This window comes from Chiloscyllium plagiosum, unplaced genomic scaffold (genome assembly GCF_037043375.1).
Source record: "Chiloscyllium plagiosum isolate Xiang-an unplaced genomic scaffold, Cpla_swu_hap1 HiC_scaffold_34, whole genome shotgun sequence".
In the NCBI taxonomy this organism is placed as follows: Eukaryota; Metazoa; Chordata; class Chondrichthyes; order Orectolobiformes; family Hemiscylliidae; genus Chiloscyllium; species Chiloscyllium plagiosum.
Genome location: NW_028270172.1, coordinates 44,350,021 through 44,370,500, shown reverse-complemented (window position 1 = coordinate 44,370,500; position 20,480 = coordinate 44,350,021). Strand labels below are relative to the sequence as shown.

The 20,480-nt window shown below is 43.4% G+C and overlaps 2 long non-coding RNA genes across 3 annotated transcripts in view; one reads left to right on the top strand and one right to left on the bottom strand.

The window, feature by feature from the left end:
- The window catches only part of LOC148141156 (uncharacterized), a 62,447-nt gene that overhangs the window by 9,159 nt on the left and 32,808 nt on the right, over nucleotides 1-20,480 (top strand). The window lies entirely within an intron of this gene.
- The window catches only part of LOC122564347 (uncharacterized), a 28,756-nt gene that overhangs the window by 5,448 nt on the left and 2,828 nt on the right, over nucleotides 1-20,480 (bottom strand). The window contains exons 2-3 of one of the 2 annotated variants that reach the window (XR_015752899.1): nucleotides 1,820-1,943; nucleotides 979-1,218 (exon numbers count right to left, since the gene is read on the bottom strand). This is a non-coding gene — a long non-coding RNA (uncharacterized LOC122564347). Of the gene's footprint in view, nucleotides 1-29; nucleotides 1,219-1,819; nucleotides 1,944-20,480 lie in introns of those variants that run through there. The other variant, XR_015752898.1, reaches the window with a different exon arrangement.

Below are 20,480 nucleotides of genomic sequence, written 5' to 3'. Positions count from 1 at the left end.
ATAGAAGGATTAAGTGTTACTTGAATGGGCACTTAATGACAGTATGCCTGTGACTACTCCTGTGCCCTTCCTAGTATGTGTTCCAGACATGCATCGTCTTGCAACTGGTGCAACTTTCACAGCTTTAACCAGTTCCCACACAGTCAGCCCAAGTGTACCATGTGATGCTCAAGCCTCGTACCCAAAATCCTTCTCTGCCTCCCTGTCCACTTGCACTTCAGTGACGACAGCTTGTCACTTATCCTTGCCAAATATAAGAGATGCTGAGCCCATTTCATAACACTAGACTCAGTCCCATCTCAGGGCCTCCTGTTGCTATTACTTGAAAGAAAGACCCTCCAGTATTCCTGGGCAGCCTGGAACAAGGCTTATAGAAAAGCTTTATTGAACCTTGGGGAGCACTCGCTATCTTTTCTGGGACATAGCAAGTAATGGTGAATAATCATAGTGAGGTTCACAGATCTTTTTGGGATCCAGGCAGTGACAGATGCAAAGGTGAGCAGGGAGGGCAACAGCACTCTTGAGGATTACACACAACTAACAATTGCTATAGGATGATAGGAAGGGGATACCTACCCAAATGCAGCCTGACCCCAGGAGATAATGTTAGGGTCAGCAAATTCCTGCACTTGCCCACCATGCCAATGCCCTTGTCTTTGCTAACTAATTGACTGGGCACCATGTGATTGTGCACAGTCAGCCACTTGCACAGATACATGTGTGGCCCATGTTCTTGCAGGAACCCTCAACACAAGAGTAAGATTTCATCCATTGAGAACGGTGCAACTAATTCAGTGAAATCAGACAAAACAGACCCTCACACTTCGAAGACTCAGAGTTCCATCATGTTAATTAGAACACTTCCATGCTTAGGTCTATAAAGGACAGCTCTACTATAAATGGCAATAAAAATCCAGTAGTATACTTGAACGGGGATACACACAGTTTTACTGAAGTTCTCTACAGTAACTAGTGTACATCACAGGGAGTTCCTCATGCTCTTAAGTTTATCAAAGAGTTGGAAGTACTCAGAAAGCAATATTTTGTGTGCAGGCTGTTGACAGTATCAATCCCAGATCTCCTGCCGTGCGTGTGCTTGAAGGAGCGTTCTGGCTGGCCCATTATTCCTCCGTTCCCAGTTCCTGTTGCTGCTTTTCACTGATGTTCCTTTCTCAAAGTTTAGGCCTCCTGAAGTCTCCTCAATGTACCTGTTAGTACCTATTACAGGGGGGGGGGGGGGGGGGGGGGGAACAACATAGGGAGGTGAGAATCCTAACTTCATAGAAATCTTTGGCTTTATAGCTCCTCATGAACACTTAAGAAAATAGAGTATGACAACCATAAATTGCAACACTCTCACTGTAACAAATTTGGCTTAATAATATGTAATACATATGCCGTAATGATTACATCCCCAACAGTGTGGAAACAGGCCCTTCAGCCCAACCCGACCCTCCAAAGAGTAACCCATCCAGACCCATTTCCCTCTGACTAACGCACCTAACACTATGGACAATTTAGCATGGCCAATTCACCTGACCTGCACATCTTTGGACTGTGGGAGGAAACCGGAGCACCCGGAGGAAACCCACGCAGACACAGGGAGAATGTGCAAACTCCACACAGACAGTCGCCTGAGGCTGGAATTGAACCTGGGACCCTGGTGCTGTGAGGCAGCAGTGCTAACTACTGAGCCACCATGCTGTCATTCACAATGTTACTAATGAAAATATGAAAAGAGGGTACAATAATAAGCTAGTGCCATCTTTGAAATGCATGGTAGCCACCGAGGAAACAGTAAGGAGCAAAAACTACTTACAATATCAGCTAGCTCAGGTGGGTGGAGAAATATTTGATGGTGAGATGTTAAATGGAAAGAGAGCTGGAGCACCATGGGAGATGCACTTCTGTAGTTGTGCTCAAGTTCAAGATAAACCAGTTACCTGTAAAAATGAGAAACAGCTGAAATTATCTGATTTTAGCTGTGAGTTTCAGCCAATAAGAATGCCATTCTAATTAATTATTTAACACCATTTAGAACTACTTCCAAACTCAGAAGGAATTGAGTGGGAATCCCAGTTATCACCAACATTTCTCAGCCACTTTTAACTGGATCTGGTTGTTTGATTTAACATTCTAATTGGTTGAATTAGAGCCCGGTTGCATACAAATTCTTCCACGTCGGATCAATTGTCTTGTGGAAAGTTTCAGTTGAAACCAGCTGCAGCCAACTGACTTGGCTTGTACATTAAGTCAGATCATACCAGTTGAAATCAACAGGTCTGACTAGTTTATTTTAAGTGAAGGCTAATTAACTGAGTTGTTTACTCTCCAACGGACTCGCCCCAGTGGACAACAATTTCAAGACTTGAAAAATCGAGATCTTGAGCATGATTGATTTCTGTCATTAGCAACAATTGGAATACGTCAATGTGAAAGGATGGAATAATCAATATTCATTTGAGTGAAGCATATTTATTATGTCCTTTATTTTTCATGTAAAGAAAATCATGTGACAATTAGAATGGAGATTTGCACATATTTACTTTGACATCTGGTATTATAAAGTAACTAATACATTGGCAAGTTTCCAGTTCACGAAGGCAATAACATCAGGTTAACATACAGACTTTTATGATTCAGTTAAAGATAGTTTGAGTCTAAGTTTTAATTTATCCCTTGAATTCAGCAAACTTTCTACAAAATCAAATGTACGGAGCCGCGCTATCCAGTTGACCAACATGCTCATTTCTTTCCCTTTGTCAGTCAAAGTTAAATGTTGGCTCCGCAAGACTTAGAGCAACTTTGGAAAAGCTTGACTATTTTATAATTTACAACGAAAATACACCAGATGCTGAAAATCTGAAATAAATACAAATATTTTGGAAAATGCTGACTGAAGTGGATAAAGGATTATCTCTGCATGATATTTAAACTGATTTCCAGAAGCTTTTCTCGCCAATTATATACTGTATTTAGTAACAATTTCGATAATGAAATGGGAAGATACATATATCCAAATTCACTGACACAAAGCTGGTTGGAACTTCAAACAGTGTGGATGGAAACACAGAATTATGTTGATGGGATTCAGTGATTGTGCAAAACTGTGGCAAGTGAATTACAATGTTTGCAAACATGAGGCCACTCAATTTGGACCCAGAAAGGACAGAATGGAGTATTTTGCTGAAGGAAGATAGCAAGAAACAGTGACCTTCTGATTTAAACAGGTGTGCAAGTGCAAATATGATCAAAGTGTCAAGAACAGATGTAAAGAATAATTTAAAAAAAGATAATATGAAGCTGCCTCAAGGAACACTTGTGATACAGTGGGAGTGTCCCAACCTCTAATGCACCTAACCTACACATCCCTGAACACTGGTCAATTTAGCATGACCAATTTACCTCGGAGATTTAGGTTCAGGTTGTACCTGTTCCAGAGGCATTTAATAAACTCTCTGAACAGGTTGATTAGAAAGTATCTAGTATCCAGCCTTTTTTTTAAGAGGACTAGAATACATAGAGGTGAGAGGGCTCTTGTGATACAGTGTTAGGTGTCCCTACCATAAACCAGGAAATCTGGATTCAAGTCCTACCAATTCCAGAAGTGTGTCATTACACATCTGAAGATGTTAATCAAAAATAATTCAAGGGAATGGAAGTCATATTTCAGTTAAAGCCCCTGTTAGACTATACATGCATTATTGAGAGTGGCCATGGCCACTACACCCCAGGAAGGACATTTTGGCCCTGAGACAATCCAGTGTAAATGTACTAGAATTTAAAACAAACACTGAGAATGCTGGAGAAACTCAACAGGTCTGGCAATGTCTGGTGAAAATAACAGAACTAACATTTTTGAGGCTTCTTATTCTGAAGAACTGTTTCTCCAAGGATGCTGCCAGACCTGCTGAGTTTCTCCAGCATTCTGTGTTTGTTTCAGATTTCCAGCATGTGCAGTATTTTGTTTTTATTTTACTATACTGTTGTATAGTAAATACAACTCTCCAATACAACTCTACTGTTGTAGTCTTGGAATTTAATAGGTAAATGAGTGCTTTTACTGAATTCTTCAAGTTCTTAAATTGAATAGGTACAGTAGGGAGGAAGAAATTATTTACACTGCTTGGATGTCATGGTCTAGGGTATAACATGGCCAACATAAAGGGCTTTACTGCATACCACACAGATATCATTACCTGATGGGAGCCTTAAGAAGTACACATCATTAACACCATATGTTGATGGTGCATTGCCTTGCTACTGCTGTTTTCCAACATTAATATTGTACCATTTGTGTGGATACGTTGAAGTGGTGGGGGTGGGGGGGGAGGGGGGCATGGTGGCTCAGTGGTTAGGACTGCTGCCTCATAGTGCCAGTGATCTGATTCAATTCCAGCCTTGGGCAACTGTCTTTCTGTGTGGAGTTTGCATATTCTTCTCGTGTCTGTGTGGGTTTCCTCTGGGTGCTCTGGTTTCCTCCCATAGTGCAAAGATGTGCAGGTTAGGTGAATTAGCAATGCTAAATTGCCCACAGTGATCGGGGATGTGTAGGTTAGGTGCATTAGATTTACCTCTGACTAGAGTAATAGAGTAGGGGAATGGGTCTGGGTGGGTTACTCTTCGGAGGGTCAGTGTGGCCTTTTTGGGCCGAAGGGCCTGTTTCCACACTGTAGGGATTCTATGGTATCACCCAGAAATATGATCCTTGCAATCATCTGAATAATGAGACGTTTACTAATGTTGCAAAAGGAGAAGTGCTGCAAATATAATAAAGTTCACATGCCCTTTGCAGAAAGTGAGGGCTGCTTACCATATGAACAACAGAATCACAAGCAATCCAAACTAGGCCCCATGAAGGAGTCAGTAGCCACAGCAGTGAGGCCATGATCATTTGAAAGCAACTCTGCTGAACCGAGCAGGTGGTTATGATGTCTGAGTTCCAACTACCAAAGCAAATGTCCTTCACCCAGCTCAAGGGAGAAGCTTGTACGACACGAGGACAAATGAAGCATTTCAAAGACTTACTGAAGGCTTCCCTCCGTCCTGAGAAAGGGTCACTGGACCTGAAATGTTAACTCTGATTTCTCTCTACACATGCTGCCAGACCGCTGAGCTTATCCAGCAGTTTCTACTTTAGTTTCTGATTTCCAGCATCCACACTTCTTTTGGTTTTTATTTTAGTTTGGGCAAACGGTAATCATTAGATGTAGTCTCAAAAATTGTTAAATGGCAGGAGGCCATCGTGCTGGCAGTGGCTCTTTAAACAAGTACCTTTATCTGGTGTTGATCTCCTTCTTCCCCATACCATTCCACATCTATCCAAATAATTATCTTCTGTCCAACTAAAACTGCCTCCACACCTTTCCAGACAGTGCATTTCTTTCCCTAACTATTCTCTGTGAGAGTCAATAAATTGTGGAGCTGGAAAGACACAGCAGGTCAGACAGCATTGCGGAGCAGGAAAGCCAATGTTTGGGTCAGGACCCTTCATCAGGACTGGGGAGGGGGAAGGGGGCTTAGAAATAAATAGAGGGATGGAGGTGGGATGGGGGAAAGGTGAGGGGGTTGGGGCTGGGGGAAAAGTAGGTGGGATGGTGATTGGTGGATGCAGGGAGGGGGTTATTGTAATTGGTCAGTGGGAAGGGTGGAGCTAACAGGTGAGAAGGAAGACATTCATCAATCTCCTCTCAGCCTTGTCTCCAAGGAGAACAATCCTGACTTCATCAATCTATCTTCAACTAAAATTTCTCATTTATGAACATACCTGAAACTAGCCATTAAGTAATGTATAGTAAATCTTGACTGTTCATCAGGATTGAGCCTAATCTTTACTGAGAATTGTGTGGACATTCCTTCACAATATTAATCACTTAGATTATTACCAGGAAGATGGATCAATTGTAGTCAATTTACCCAAGGCAGCGCAGATGGTTCAGGTGAAAGACCATGCCATTATAATAGCCATAACTGTTCAGGCATTTTCAATCATAACTTGAGCTTCTTTCTATCAGGGGGAAAGTGAGGACTGCAGATGCTGGAGATTAGAGCTGAAAATGTGTTGCTGGAAAAGCGCAGCAGGTCAGGCAGCATCCAAGGAGCAGGAGAATCGACATTTCGGGCATGAGCCTGAAGAAGGGCTCATGTCCGAAACGCCGATTCTCCTGCTCTTTGGATGCTGCCTGACCTGCTGCGCTTTTCCAGCAACACATTTTCAGCTTCTTTCTATCAGCCCCATACCAACCTCCTTGGCTTAACTTCCCAATGATCCATGACCCACCAATTAGAGAACCTCCTCTTCCTTCTGCACCCTCCGTCTGCTGACACAGTGGTAAATGGCCCAACACATCCTCCTCACACCACCTCACTTCCATGCACCTCGCTCATCCTTGAGCTTCCAACAGTTACCTTCAAGTCTTAGGAATTCAGAAAAAAAACTTCCTATTATGACCCTTGGTCTGCCACAATCATTCTAGACTCCAATCTTCTGATACTGAAGTTTTCTGTATGGTCCAGTATGTGTGCCCTAAAGGAGATCATAGGGCTGTCAACCCCTTGCCTTATTCCCTCCTTCAGTCAGCAACAGCTATCCTTCAGTGCATCCTCTAGCCTTCTCCCAAACTCAGGGTCACAGAGATGTATATCACTGAAACAGACCCTTCAGTCCAACTCTCCAGGTCAACCACATATCCTACATTAATCTCATCCTATTTTGACCTGTATCCCTCAAAACCCTTCCGATTCATATTCCCATCAGATGCCTTTAAAATGTTGTTATCGTACGAGCCTCCACCACTTTTTCTGCCAGCGCATTTCATACACACATTACTCTGTGTGGAAAAAAATGCCCCTTTTAAATCTTTCCCTTCCTACCTTAAACCTATGCCTTCTAGTTTTGCACTCTCACATCCTGGGGAAAAGACCTTGTCTATTTACCCTATCCATGCCCCTCATGATTTCATAAACCTCTATAAGGTCACCCCTCAGCCTCCAATGCTACAGGGAAAATAACCCCAGCCTATTCAGCCTCTCCTTATAGTTCAAACAAGTTGTTCCAGTACAGTAACAACACTGGCATCCACCTGACAATGTGGACAATTGCCCAGGTATGTCCTATGCATAAAAAGCAGGAACATCCAACCTGGCCAATTACCGCCCCATCAGTCTACTCTTGGTCATCAGTAAAGTGATGGAAGGGGTCATCAAAAGTGCTATCAAGCACTACCTGCTCAGTGATGCCCAGTTTAGGTTCTGCTAGGGCCACTCAACTCCTGACCACATTACAGCCTTGATCCAAACATGGACAAAACAGTTGCATTCCAGAGATGAGGTGAGAGTGAGAGTGACATCAAGGCAGCATTCAACCGAGTGTGGCATCAAGGAGCCCGAGCAAAATTGGAAACAATGGGTATCAGGGGCAAACTGTGGTGGTTGAAGTCGTACCTGACATATTGGATGATTTAGGGTGTAGCTTTGCTCGCTGAGCTGTAGGTTTGATATCCTGACATTTCATTACCTAGCTAGGTAACATCATCAGTGGTGACCTCCAAGTGAAGCGAAGCTGTTGTCTCCTGTTTTCTATTTATATGTTTGTCCTGGATGGGGTTCCTGGGGTTTGTGGTGATGTCATTTCCTGTTCATTTTCTGAGGGGTTGATAGATGGCATCTCGATCTATGTGTTTGTTTATGGTGTTGTGGTCGGATTGCCAGGCCTCTAGGAATTCTCTTGCATGTCTTTACTTAGCCTGTCCCAGGATAGATGTGTTGTCCCAGTCGAAATGGTGGGTTTTTTTCATCCGTGTGTAGGGCTACAAGGGAGAGAGGGTCGTGTCTTTTTGTAGCTAGCTGGTGTTCATGTATCCTGGTGGCTAACTTTCTTCCTGTTTGTCCTACGTAGTGTTTGTGGCAGTCCTTGCATGGAATTTTGTAGATGACGTTGGCCATCCAGGACAAACATATAAATAGAAAGCAGGAGACAACAACTTCGCTTCACTTGGAGGTCGCCACTGATGATGTTACCTAGCCAAGTAATGAAACATCTGGATATCAAACCTACAGCTCAGCAAGCAAACCTACACGCTAAACCTCAATCTGAGCTACAAACCTTCACAAACCTTGCATATAGGATGATGGTTATGGCTGTTGGAGGTTAGTCATCTCAGCTCCAGGACATTTTTGCAGGAGCTATTCAGAGTCGTGTCCTCGACCTAACCATTTTCAGCTGCTTGTTCAATGACTATCCCTCCGTCATAAGGTCAGAAGTAGGGATGCTCACCGATGATCGCACAATGTTCAGCACCATTTGTGACTCATCAGACACGGAAGCAGTCCATGTTCAAATGCAACAAGATCTGGACAATATCCAGGCTTCAGCTGACAAGTGGCAAGTAACATTCATGCCACACTATGGCCAGGCTATGACTATCACCAATACGAGACAATCTAACCACCAACCCTTGGCATTCAAAGGTTTTATCATCACTGAATCCCCCACTATCAACATCCTGGGGGTCATCATTAGCAGAAACTCAACTGGGCTCACCACAGAAATACAAGGGCAGGTCAGAAGCTAGGAATACTGCGGCGACTAACTCACCTCCTGACTCCTCAAAGCCTGTCCACCATCTACATTGCACAAGTCAGGAGTGTGATGGAATACTCCCCACTTGCCTGGCTGGGTGCAGCTCCAACAACACTCAAGAAGCTTGGCATCATCCAGGACAAAGCAGCCCACTTCATTGACACTACATTCACAAGAATCCACTCCCTCCACCATCGATGCTCAGTAGCAGCAGTGTATGCTATATACAAGACACACTGCAGAAATTCACCAAAGATCCTTAGACAGCACCTTCCAAGCCCATGACCACTTCCATCTGGAAAGACAAGGGCAGCAGATTTATGGGAACGCCATCACCTTTGAGTTTCCCTCCAAGCCACTCACCATCCTGACTTGGAAATATATCGCTGTTCTTTCATTGTTGCTGGGTCAAAATCCTGGAATTGCTTCCCTAATGGCATTGTGGGTCAACCCACAGCAGGTAGACTGCAGCAGTTCAAGAAGGCAGCTCACCACCACCTTCTCAAGGGCAAGTAGAGACAGGCAATAAATACTGGTCAGCCAGAAACACCCACATCCTGCAAATGTTTAAAAAAGAATGTCTGGAGCTGCTGTATCTTCAGGACCAGCTGAAAGAAATGGCGTAAGTCAGTTTTGAAACGTTACCCACCATTTAACCTCCCATTGCATATCCCTGAACACTAAGGGACAATTTAGCATGGCCAGAGTATTCTCACCTGCATGTCTTTGGACTGAGAGAGGAAACCGCAGCATCCAGCGAAAACCCATGCAGAAACACGGAAACTGTGCAAACTCCACACAGACAGTCACTCAAATCTGGAATCAAACCCAGGTCTCTGGCACTGTGAGGCAGCAGTGCTAACCACTGAGCCAGCATTCCCCCATTATCACCTATCAAGATAGCCATTTTTCTCCCTGTAGCTTTGAAACTTCACGCAGTATCCATGATGTTATATGACCATCACCCTTTACATGTATTTTCTCCTTTCTGTGCCTACACCTATTAGCATTTGCTTGTCCATCCTAGTCCCTCCCATTTTCCACGCCACAATTCTGTGACTCCTCAATACAAGACCATCCAATACATGACCATCTAAGTTCTACGACCTTAGAACTCCCATCTTACTGTCTCTCAATCTCCTGTTTAATGTGACCTTTCTCTCTGCTGCCAATACCCTGAGTTCAAAACCCAGAACCCCACCATTAATAATACCAGTCCCTCTATCTGGTCATCCATTCCCTGAATGCCTCTTCTCCATCAACAAGATCATCACCACAGCCATGATGCTTGGTTCTTTCCTCCTTCAGATATACTTGCAACGTCACCTTCCCCCACCACCTCGGACAGCCTCTCTTCCTCTTGCCTGACTCAAATAGCCTCTATCACTCTCTCCTTCCTTGCCTTGGATATCCTCCTTTCCCCACTTCCAACCACACCCAGACACCTCCATATGATTTCCTTTCTCCCCTGACTCAGTAAGCCTCCTTCCCTCCTTGTCTCAATCAGCCTTGCCTCAATGCCTTTTGCCTGCCTCCTTCCAATCTCTTTCTCAGCCTATCACAGCTTTCCCTAAAGAGGAGAAAGCAGAGATTCCAGCAATGACACCACCTCGCCTGCTGCATACCATATATACAGTATTCGCTTTTCACTTAACATGGAATTTAAATTTAAATCTTGCGAGATTTCCTTTCAATGAGCACTCAAGCCATGCAAGTATGTCATGGTAGATTATTTTACAAAATAATACATGGAGGTACATGTCAATGATCATTTATTGAGCACAAAACTTCAAGGTAGTTAACTCAATAAGGATTCATCAGATATGTATACATTGCAAGTCACATAGACAGTACATTTCTCAAATTCTGATATGGTCTGTTTTAGACTTGTTTTCACACACTCCAACAGTGCAAGGTGTCTGTTACCCCCTGGTCTCACCACTCCCTATCTTCCTAGGTGCTATCCAATCTACTCTCTGATGCTTGGGCTTGGTTCCTGTCCTTAACTAAACACTATTGCTTTGACATTTCTTGGTGTGATACAGAGTTGCCTCACATTTCATTTCCAAATAATGCCTCAAGGGTTAATGCACATTGCATTTTCACAAAAAAGCTCTTGTCTGTCTGCTGCATCAGCATCTGAACATGTTGGTGCAATTTAACTATTTTTCTTTTAAGCTGACTACTTTCTTGAAAAAGAATAAATGGCAAATTAATCTTAAATGATTTACATGACCATTGCTAATGAAATTAATTAAAACTCTCTCTCTCTCTCTCTCTCTCATTCTAATCTCAGCTGGAACTTCATGTGGATTTATAGATTAATTCATGTGAGACCCAAACTCCCCCCTAATAAATGCATATGAAAGATTCACTGTTGGGAAGCTCCGCTCTGTTAAAGTTTCAAGAACTTAATGCCAGAGTTTCATTCCCCTGCTGAGAAGCTGAACTTTGATCTCTCCCACAATTAACTTCCTGAGATTATCACAAGGTACCACGTGCAAGGAGGCAAACTGTGGACAATTAAGCAGAGCACACAGGAGTCAATTAACACAGTTCACTGACCCAGCCAACTACAGATTTTAAAAGACAGTTGTAGACCTGTGCTGACTGGAATCATATATTTGATCTTGTGTTTAATTATTTTGGGGGGGGGGGGGGGGGATTTTAAATCAGGGGAAAAAAAAATTTCTAAACTTTAAATTTTAAGAGTTGAAAAGTGTGGTGCTGGAAAAACACGGCAGGCCAGGCAGCATCCGAGTAGCAGGGGAATCGACGTTTCGGGCATAAGCCCTTCTTCAGGATTTCTTTTGATTTGCAGACATGCATATGCCAAGTGTGTCAGCTTTCTTTGTTAGCAAGTAGTGATCCTTGTCAAATTTGCCCCAGGTTGTCAAATGCAATACTCCAGATTGACTATTTTGCCTGCAAATAATATTCCATTAGGATACTACTCGAGATCAGTAGTGAGGCAGCTGATATTCCTTGGAGTTTGTAAGCTTTGATTGTCTACAGCACGTCTGAGCCACTCTATTGAATTGAACATAAAAGAACATATGGCTAATAGCCATTATAAAAAATACTCAATGTTTTCTACCATGTGGAACTGAACAAACTCCAAGCACATTAGTTCTATTGGTCTAAATAAATTCTGAAGACATTTAATCAGGTGGAACTGTACACACTAAACTAATTCAGCCCGTTCCACTGTGCAAGCTTAAACCTTGTCCCATTGAGATACTGTGATGAGAAGTGTTGCCCAGATACGATTGGTAACAAAGACAAATCACAGGATCACAGAATTGTGGCAGCTCAGGAGGCCATTCAGTCCATCATGTTACACTAGCTGTTCAAACAAGCATCATAATGTAGTAACAATCTCCTGCATTTCCCACCATACATTTGCAAACTATTGATTTCCAAATGATCATCCAATCCCCTCTTGGATGCCTCAACTGAACCTGCTTTTACCACATTTCCAGTCAGTGTATTCCATACTTGGGACTAATTGCTGGGTGAAGAAGTTTTTTCTTACATTGTTCTTGCTTTTGCACGTCACTTTTTAAGTCTAGACCCTTTAGATCATCTTCCTTTTACAAACAGGAACAACTTCTCCCTATTTATCTATTCAGCTTGCTCCTGATTTTGAAAACTTCCATCTACCTTCTTTGAGCCCTCCTCTCTTCAAAGAGATCTTCCTCAATCTTTCCTCATACCTGATGTTTCTTATTCCTGGATTCATTCTTGTAAATTGTTACTGCACTCTCTCTCCAATGCATTCACATACTGCTAAGATGTAGCACCCAAAACTGTACACAATACTCCAGGTGAGGTCTTACACATGTTATACAAGTTCTACATCACCTCCTGCCTCTCTTTGTAAAGCTCAGAATAGTGTATGCCTTCATAACTGCTGGCTTGCAAATGACAAATGACTGTATCTGGATACGCAAGGTACTGGAACTAATTTAGTTTTAATAAACTATTTATGGATAACAAAGATATTTCATGAAAAGTCATCCATCCATGAAGACACTGCATCTAATAATTTCAAAAAATTTCCAGGGTTGTGCCTCCAAGTAGTGATTACTGTCTTAAAATTGCCTTTCTTCCAGTGTATAATTAGTTTCCAGTCCGACATTTTACATTTCCTTAATATTAGTCATGGATGATTTGAATGTGGGTTTGGAAGTAATGATCTGCAAATTTTGTACAGGATATGTAAAATTTATCATGATTACTACAGGCAGGTTCAGATGCACTGCAGGGTTGTGCCTCCAACTGGCAAATTATGTTTGACTTAAAAATCTGCAGTACTAAGCATGTGAGCAGTGTGAATTCTGGACATATGCATACCTTTTAGGTGAAAGAATCTGATGGATTTCATCCTGGGGTCTTGATAGAAGAAGCTAATAGTACAGTTGATGTGATAGTTTCAATTTTCCAAAACTCATTAGATTTGTGGTTCGTGTGTGGAATGAACTGCTCGAGGAAGTAGTGGATGCAAACACTATTACAATGTTTAAAACACATTGGATAAGTAGATGAATAGGAAAGGTTTGAAGGGATACGGAACAAAAGCAGGCAGGTGGGACTAGTTTAGTTTGGGAACGTGATCGGCTTGGACTGGTTGGACTGAAGAGTGTGTTTCCGTGCTGTATGACTCTATTTAAGGTAAGTTTCCTTTAGATTGGAGAAGAGCTAAGGGAACTCCTTTTGTTCAAAAAGAGAGGCAGAAAGCAGGAAACTGCAAGCCAGTTAGCTTAACATTTGTCATAGGGAAAATGTTAGAAGTTATCAATGAAAACATTATAATGGGGCACTTCGATATGTTCAAGGTCATCGGGCAGAGCTAACATGGTTTGCTCAAAGGGAAATCAGGCTTAACTAATTTGTTGGATTTCCTTTGAAGAAGAGACCTGATCAGGTGTACCCCAAAACTCTGTGGGAAGCTAGGGAAGTGATTGCTGGGCCCCTTGATGAAATACTTGTATCATCGATAGCCACAGATGAGGTGCTGCAAGACTGCAGGTTGGCTAATTTGATGCCATTACTTAAGGAAGGTGGTAAGGAAAGTATGACTCTATGATTCTATAACTGTAGGCTGGTGAGCCTGACATCAGTGGTAAACAAATTGCTTGGGGAGTGGTGGGGGGTGGGGGGGGGGGGGGTTGAGTTGGGTTTGTGAGGAACAAGATTTACACACATTTGGAAAGGCAAGGACTGGTTAGGGAGAGTCAACATGGCTTTGTGCATGGGAAATCACGTCTCACTGATTTGTTTTTTGAGAAACTGACTGAGAGGATTCATGTTTCAAGAAAGCCAACATCATCCCTGTGCCTAAAAAGGCTCATGCAGCATGTCTCAATGACTACCACCCAGTGGCCCTAACTGCGGTGGTCATAAAGTGCTTTGAAAGGCAGTCACGGCATTAATCAACTCCAGCCTCCCCACTACTCTTAACCCACTCCAGTTTGCCTATCGGACCAACAGATCCACGTCAGATGCCATATCACTTGCTCTTCACTCCTCCCTAGAACATCTTGACACCAAGAACAGCTACATAAGAATCCTACTCATTGACTATAGTTCAGCCTTCAACACTATTATCCCCTCGAGACTGATTACTAAATCAGGGCAGCATGGTGGCTCAGTGGTTAGCACTGCTGCCTCACAGCACCAGGGTCCCAGGTTCGATTACAGCCTCGGGTGACAGTCTGTGTGGAGTTTGCACATTCTCCCTGTGGGTTTCCTCCCACAGTCCAAAGATGTGCAGATCAGGTGAATTGGCCATGCTAAATTGCCCATAGTGTTAAAAGCATTAGTCAGAGGGGAAATGGGTCTGGGTGGGTTACTCTTCGGTGGGTCGGCTTGGGCTGACGGGCCTGTTTCCACACTTTTGGGAATCTAATAATCTAAAGTTAGTGATCTCGGACTAAGCCCCACTCTCTGCAACTGGATCCTCAGTTTCCTGACCCACAGGCCACAGTCAGTGAAGATTGGGGACAATATTTCATCCTCACTAACACTCATCACTGGAGCCCCTGGAGTGCATACTCACTGTATACCCATGACTGCGTCGCCAAATACCAGACTAATGCCATTTATAAGTTCGCTGATGACACCACCATATTCAGTCAAATCTCAGATGGCAACGAAACAAACAACAGACGGGAGGTGGAAGACCTGGAAAAATGGTGCACTGAGAACAACCCAGCTCTCAACCAGCAAAACCAAGGAACTCATTATTGACTTTTGATGTGATGTTATTCATGTTCCCCTACACATTAACAGCACAGAGATGGAACAAGTGGAGAATGTCAAGCTCCTGGGAGTGGTTATCCACAATAAGCTTTCTTGGACTCTTCATGTGGATGCACTGGTTACAAGGGCCCAACAACATTTCTTCTTCCTTAGGCAACTGAGGAAATTTGGCATGATGGTGAATACCCTTTTTACAGATGCGCCATCGACAGCATTCTGTCTGGATGTATCACTACCTGGTATGGCAACTGTACCATTCAAGATTGGAGACGGTTACAGAAAGTGGTGAACTTGGCCTGGACAATCACAAAGGCCAACCTCCCATCTATAGAATCCATCTACCAGGCTCGCTGTCAAGGAAAGGCCGCCAGCATTCTCAAAGATACATCTCACCCTCAATGTTTTTTGAGAACCTCTACCATCGGGGAGAAGGTAAAGAAGCCAGAACACGTGCGCCAGCTGGTTTTGAAACAGTTTCTACCCTACTGTTGTTTTAACATTTTCTCCAAATCATGCCTGTACCTGTGTTTTTGTTTTTGCTGGTGTTTACCTATTATTTACTTATCAATACTACTTAACTATGTGATCTGCCGATATTGCTAGCAAGACAAAGCTTTTCACTGTGCCTCGGTACACGTGACAATAAATTCAATTCAATTCAATTCAATTAAGGCAGAGTGGTGGACTTCAGTAAGGCATTTGACAAGGTTCCAATGGTGGACTGGTTAATAAGGTTAAATCACATGGAATACAGAGAGAACTGGCCATTTGGATATATAACTGGCTCAAAGGTAGGAGACAGAGGATAATGGCAGAGGGTTGCTTACCAGACTGGAGACCCATGACCAGTGGTGTGCCACAAGGATCGGTGCCGGATCCACTGCTTTTTGTCATTTATATAAATGATTTGGATGAGAATATAGAGGTATAGTTAGTAAGTTTGCAGGTGACACCAAAATTGGTGCTTTGTGGACAGCCACAGGAGTCGGTGCTGAGGCCTCAACTCTTTAGAGTTCATGGAAATGATTTGAATGAAGGGACCAAAAATATAGCAGCTAAATTTGCTGACATCACAAAGATAGGTAGGTGAGTTGTGAAGATAATACTAGGAGCATCCAAAGATAGGTTAAGTGAGTGGGCAAAGATCTGGAAAATAATTATAATGTGGGAAAATGTGAAAATGTCCACTTTGGTAGAAAGGATAAAAAGAAAACAGTTATGTAAATCACACAGCTCTGAGATAGAGTCATAGAGGCCTACAATGTGAAAGCAGCCCTTTCCCTCAACCTGTCCAAGCCACCCAGTTTTCACAATTGAACTCGTCCCATTGCGTTTGGTCCCTCCATACCTACCTCATCTATGTACTTGTCTAAAATGAAAACATTGTACTCGCTCCCACTACTATGTCTGGCAGCCCATTCCAGACACTCACCACCTTCTATGTAAACAAATTGCCCTCCGGACCCTTTCGTATCTCTCCACTCTCACCTTAAACCTATGCTGTCTAGTTTTATACTCTCCTAACATGGGCAAAAGCTTTTGGCTATCTACCCTAGCTAAGCCTCTCATGATGTTATAGACATGTATAAGGTCACCCTTCAGTTTCTACGCTCCAGGGAAGAGCCTATCCAACCTCACCCTATAACTCAACCCTTCCAATCCAGGTAGCATTTTAATAAATCTTTTCTGCACTCTTTCTAGTTTAATAATATCCTTTCTACAGTACAGACCCTAGAACTGCACACAGTACTCCAAATTTGGCCTCATCAATGTTTTGTACAGCTGCAGCAAGACATCCCAACTCTTATACTCAATGCCCTGACCGATGAAAGCAAGCATTCTGAAAGCTGCCTTCACCACCCTGTCCACCTGTGACTGTCAAGGAGCTAGAGCCTGTACCTTGAGATCGCTTTCTTTAATAACACTCCCTAAGGTCCTAACATTGACTGTGTAAGTCCTGCCCTGGTTTGACCCACCAAAATACAAAACCTTACATTTATATAATTTAAACACTATCTTCAAATCCTCAGCCACACTGGCTCAGTTGATCAAGATGTCACTTCATTCCCAGGTGTTTTAAAAAATTCTCAAGGTCAGGTTTGTAGGAGAGTAGTCTGACACAGAACAAACGACCAAGAGGCGAGTCTGCTAGAATATGAGCATTTTATTCCCCGCAGCGTCGCCAAAACCAGGTCTCATCTTACAACGGGTCTGGCTTATACTCACTCTACATGTTACCGGAACTGGGAGCCGTCAGTTCTCGTAGAGCGGTTGCCAACAACCCACGCTCGGCGGTTAAACGTAACCCCGGAGCAGACTCCCGGGTCTGGCTTATACTCACTCTACATGTTACCGGAACTGGGAGCCGTCAGTTCTCGTAGAGCGGTTGCCAACAACCCACGCTCGGCGGTTAAACGTAACCCCGGAGCAGACTCACCGAACTGGAGACTTTTCCAGCTGATATACTCTTTTCCAGATATAAACATTCATGTGAACAGCAGAGCAAGGCTAAAAAACACATTCCATTCTGGTTACATACAGATAAGAAGATTCACACGGGGAGGTGTGTAATAAGATTCACACGGGACTAAGCAACACCTCCATTCCGGTTAGATTCACACATGTATTGGGACATAATTTTTTCACCACATTCCACTGCTTGGCCCAATACATGTGTTACATTATGCTTAATTCAGTTCAATTCGTTTCAGTTAATTTCAGTTCAGTCAATTGTGTTCAATTCAGTTCCGTCCATTTCAATTCAATTTAGCTCAGTTCCATTTTGTTCCGTTCAATTTGATTCACTTCAGTTCAATTCAGTTCAGTTCCACTCAGTTCAGTTCAGTTCAATCCCATTCAATTCTGTTAACTCCGCTTCAGCTTTTTGGACATGCCCACATCCTCCGCTGTACCCCAGGCAAGGGGTTCTTCGGCAGGACTGGGATCCTCTCAAGGGTGGACAGCAGCGACCCTGGGGTTCCTCCGGTCGCCCCCCACCATTTCTCAAACAAACTGCCACGTCATGCCATCCCGGGACGGTCGGGACCTCCACAGTTTGTTCTTCTGGTTTCTTAGTCTTTTTCCAAAACATTGTTCTGTATCAAAATCTCTCCTCAATTGCGATTGACCCTGCTCGACTACGCCAAATGTTTTAAAAAATTCTCAAGGTCAGGTTCGTAGGAGAGTAGTCTGACACAGAACAAACGACCAAGAGGCGAGTCTGCTAGAATATGAGCATTTTATTCCCCGCAGCGTCGCCAAAACCAGGTCTCATCTTACAACGGGTCTGGCTTATACTCACTCTACATGTTACCGGAACTGGGAGCCGTCAGTTCTCGTAGAGCGGTTGCCAACAACCCACGCTCGGCGGTTAAACGTAACCCCGGAGCAGACTCCCGGGTCTGGCTTATACTCACTCTACATGTTACCGGAACTGGGAGCCGTCAGTTCTCGTAGAGCGGTTGCCAACAACCCACGCTCGGCGGTTAAACGTAACCCCGGAGCAGACTCACCGAACTGGAGACTTTTCCAGCTGATATACTCTTTTCCAGATATAAACATTCATGTGAACAGCAGAGCAAGGCTAAAAAACACATTCCATTCTGGTTACATACAGATAAGAAGATTCACACGGGGAGGTGTGTAATAAGATTCACACGGGACTAAGCAACACCTCCATTCCGGTTAGATTCACACATGTATTGGGACATAATTTTTTCACCACACCAGGTAACGTTAGAAATCACACAACACCAGGCTATAGTCCAACAGGTTTAATTGGAAGCACTAGATTTTGGAGCACTGCTCCTTTATCATGTGGTTGTGGGTTTCCTCACTGCCCTCTATAGCACCAATCTTGGTGTCATTTGCAAACTTATTAACCAAACCTTCTAAATTCTCATCCAAATCATTTATATAAGATTAGATTAGATTAGATTAGATTACTTACAGTGTGGAAACAGACCCTTCGGCCCAACAAGTCCTCACCAACTCTCCGAAGAGCAACCCACTCAGGGTGGAAAATTTTTCCTATTTATCCTATCCATGCCCCTCATGATTTTGTAAACCTCCATAAGGTCCCCCCTCAACCTCCGACGCTCCAGGGAAAACAGCCCCAGCCTGTTCAGCCTCTCCCTATACCTCACATCCTTCAACCCTGACAACATCCTTGTAAATCTTTTCTGAACCCTTTCAAGTTTCACAACATCTTTCCGATAGGAAGGAGACCAGAATTGCATGCAATATTCCAACAGTGGCCTAACCAATGGCCTGTACAGCCGCAACATGACCTCCCAAATCCTGTACTTAATACCCTGACCAATAAAGGAAAGCATACCAAACGCCTTCTTCACTATCCAATCTACCTGCGACTCCACTTTCAAGGAGCTATGAACCTGAACTCCAAGGTCTCTTTGTTCAGCAACACTCCCTAGGACCTTACCATTAAGTGTATAAATCCTGCTAAGATTTGCTTTCCCAAAATGCAGCACTTCACATTTATCTGAATTAAACTTCATCTGCCACTTCTCAGCCCATTGGCCCATCTGGTCCAGATCCTGTTGTAATCTGAGGTAACCTTCTTTGCTGTCCACTACACCTGCAATTTTGATGTCATCTGCAAACTTACTAACTGTACCTCTTATGCTCACATCCAAATCACTTATGCAGATGACAAGAAGTTGAGGACCCAGTACCGATCCTTGTGGCACTCCACCGGTCACAGTCCTCCAGTCTGAAAAACAATCCTTCACCACCACCTTCGGTCTTCTACCTTTGAGCCAGTTCTGTACCAAATGGCTAGTTCTCCCTGTATTCCATGAGATCTAACCTTGCTAATCAGCCTCCAATGGGGAACCTTATCAAACGCCTTACTGAAGTCCATATAGATCACATCTAGCGCTCTGCACTCATCAATCCTCTTTGTTACTTCTTCAAAATGATTTCCCATGCACAAAGCCATGTTGACTATCCCTAATAAGTCCTTGCCTTTCCAAATGCATGTACATCCTGTCACTCAGGATTCCCTCCAACAATTTGCCCACCACTGAGGTCAGGCTCACTGGTCTATAGTTCTCTGGCTTGTCTTTACCGCCCTTCTTAAACAGTGGCACCACATTTGCCAACCTCCAGTCTTCCGGCACCTCACCTGTGACTATCGATGATACAAATATCTCAGCAGGAGGCCCAGCAATCACTTCTCTAGCTTCCCACAGAGTTCTCAGGTATACCTGATCAGGTCCTGGGGATTTATCCACCTTTAACCATTTCTGGACATCTAGCACTTCCTCCTCTGTAATATGGACATTTTGAAAGTTTTTGAACAGCTTTTGAAAGTTCTTGCCTAATACCATCAAAATTAGCGTTTCTCCAATTTAGAATTTCAACTTTTAGATCTGGTCTATCCTTTTCCATCATGATTTTAAAACAAATAGAATTATGGTCGCTGGCCCCAAAGTGCTCCCCCACTGACACTCCAGTTACCTCAGCCTTATTTCCCAAGAGTCGGTCAAATTTTGCACCTTCTCCAGTAGGTACATCCACATACTAAATCAGAAATTTTTTTTGTACACACTGAACGAATTCCTCTCATCTAAACCCTTCACACGATGGCAGTCCCAGTGGATGTTTGGAAAGT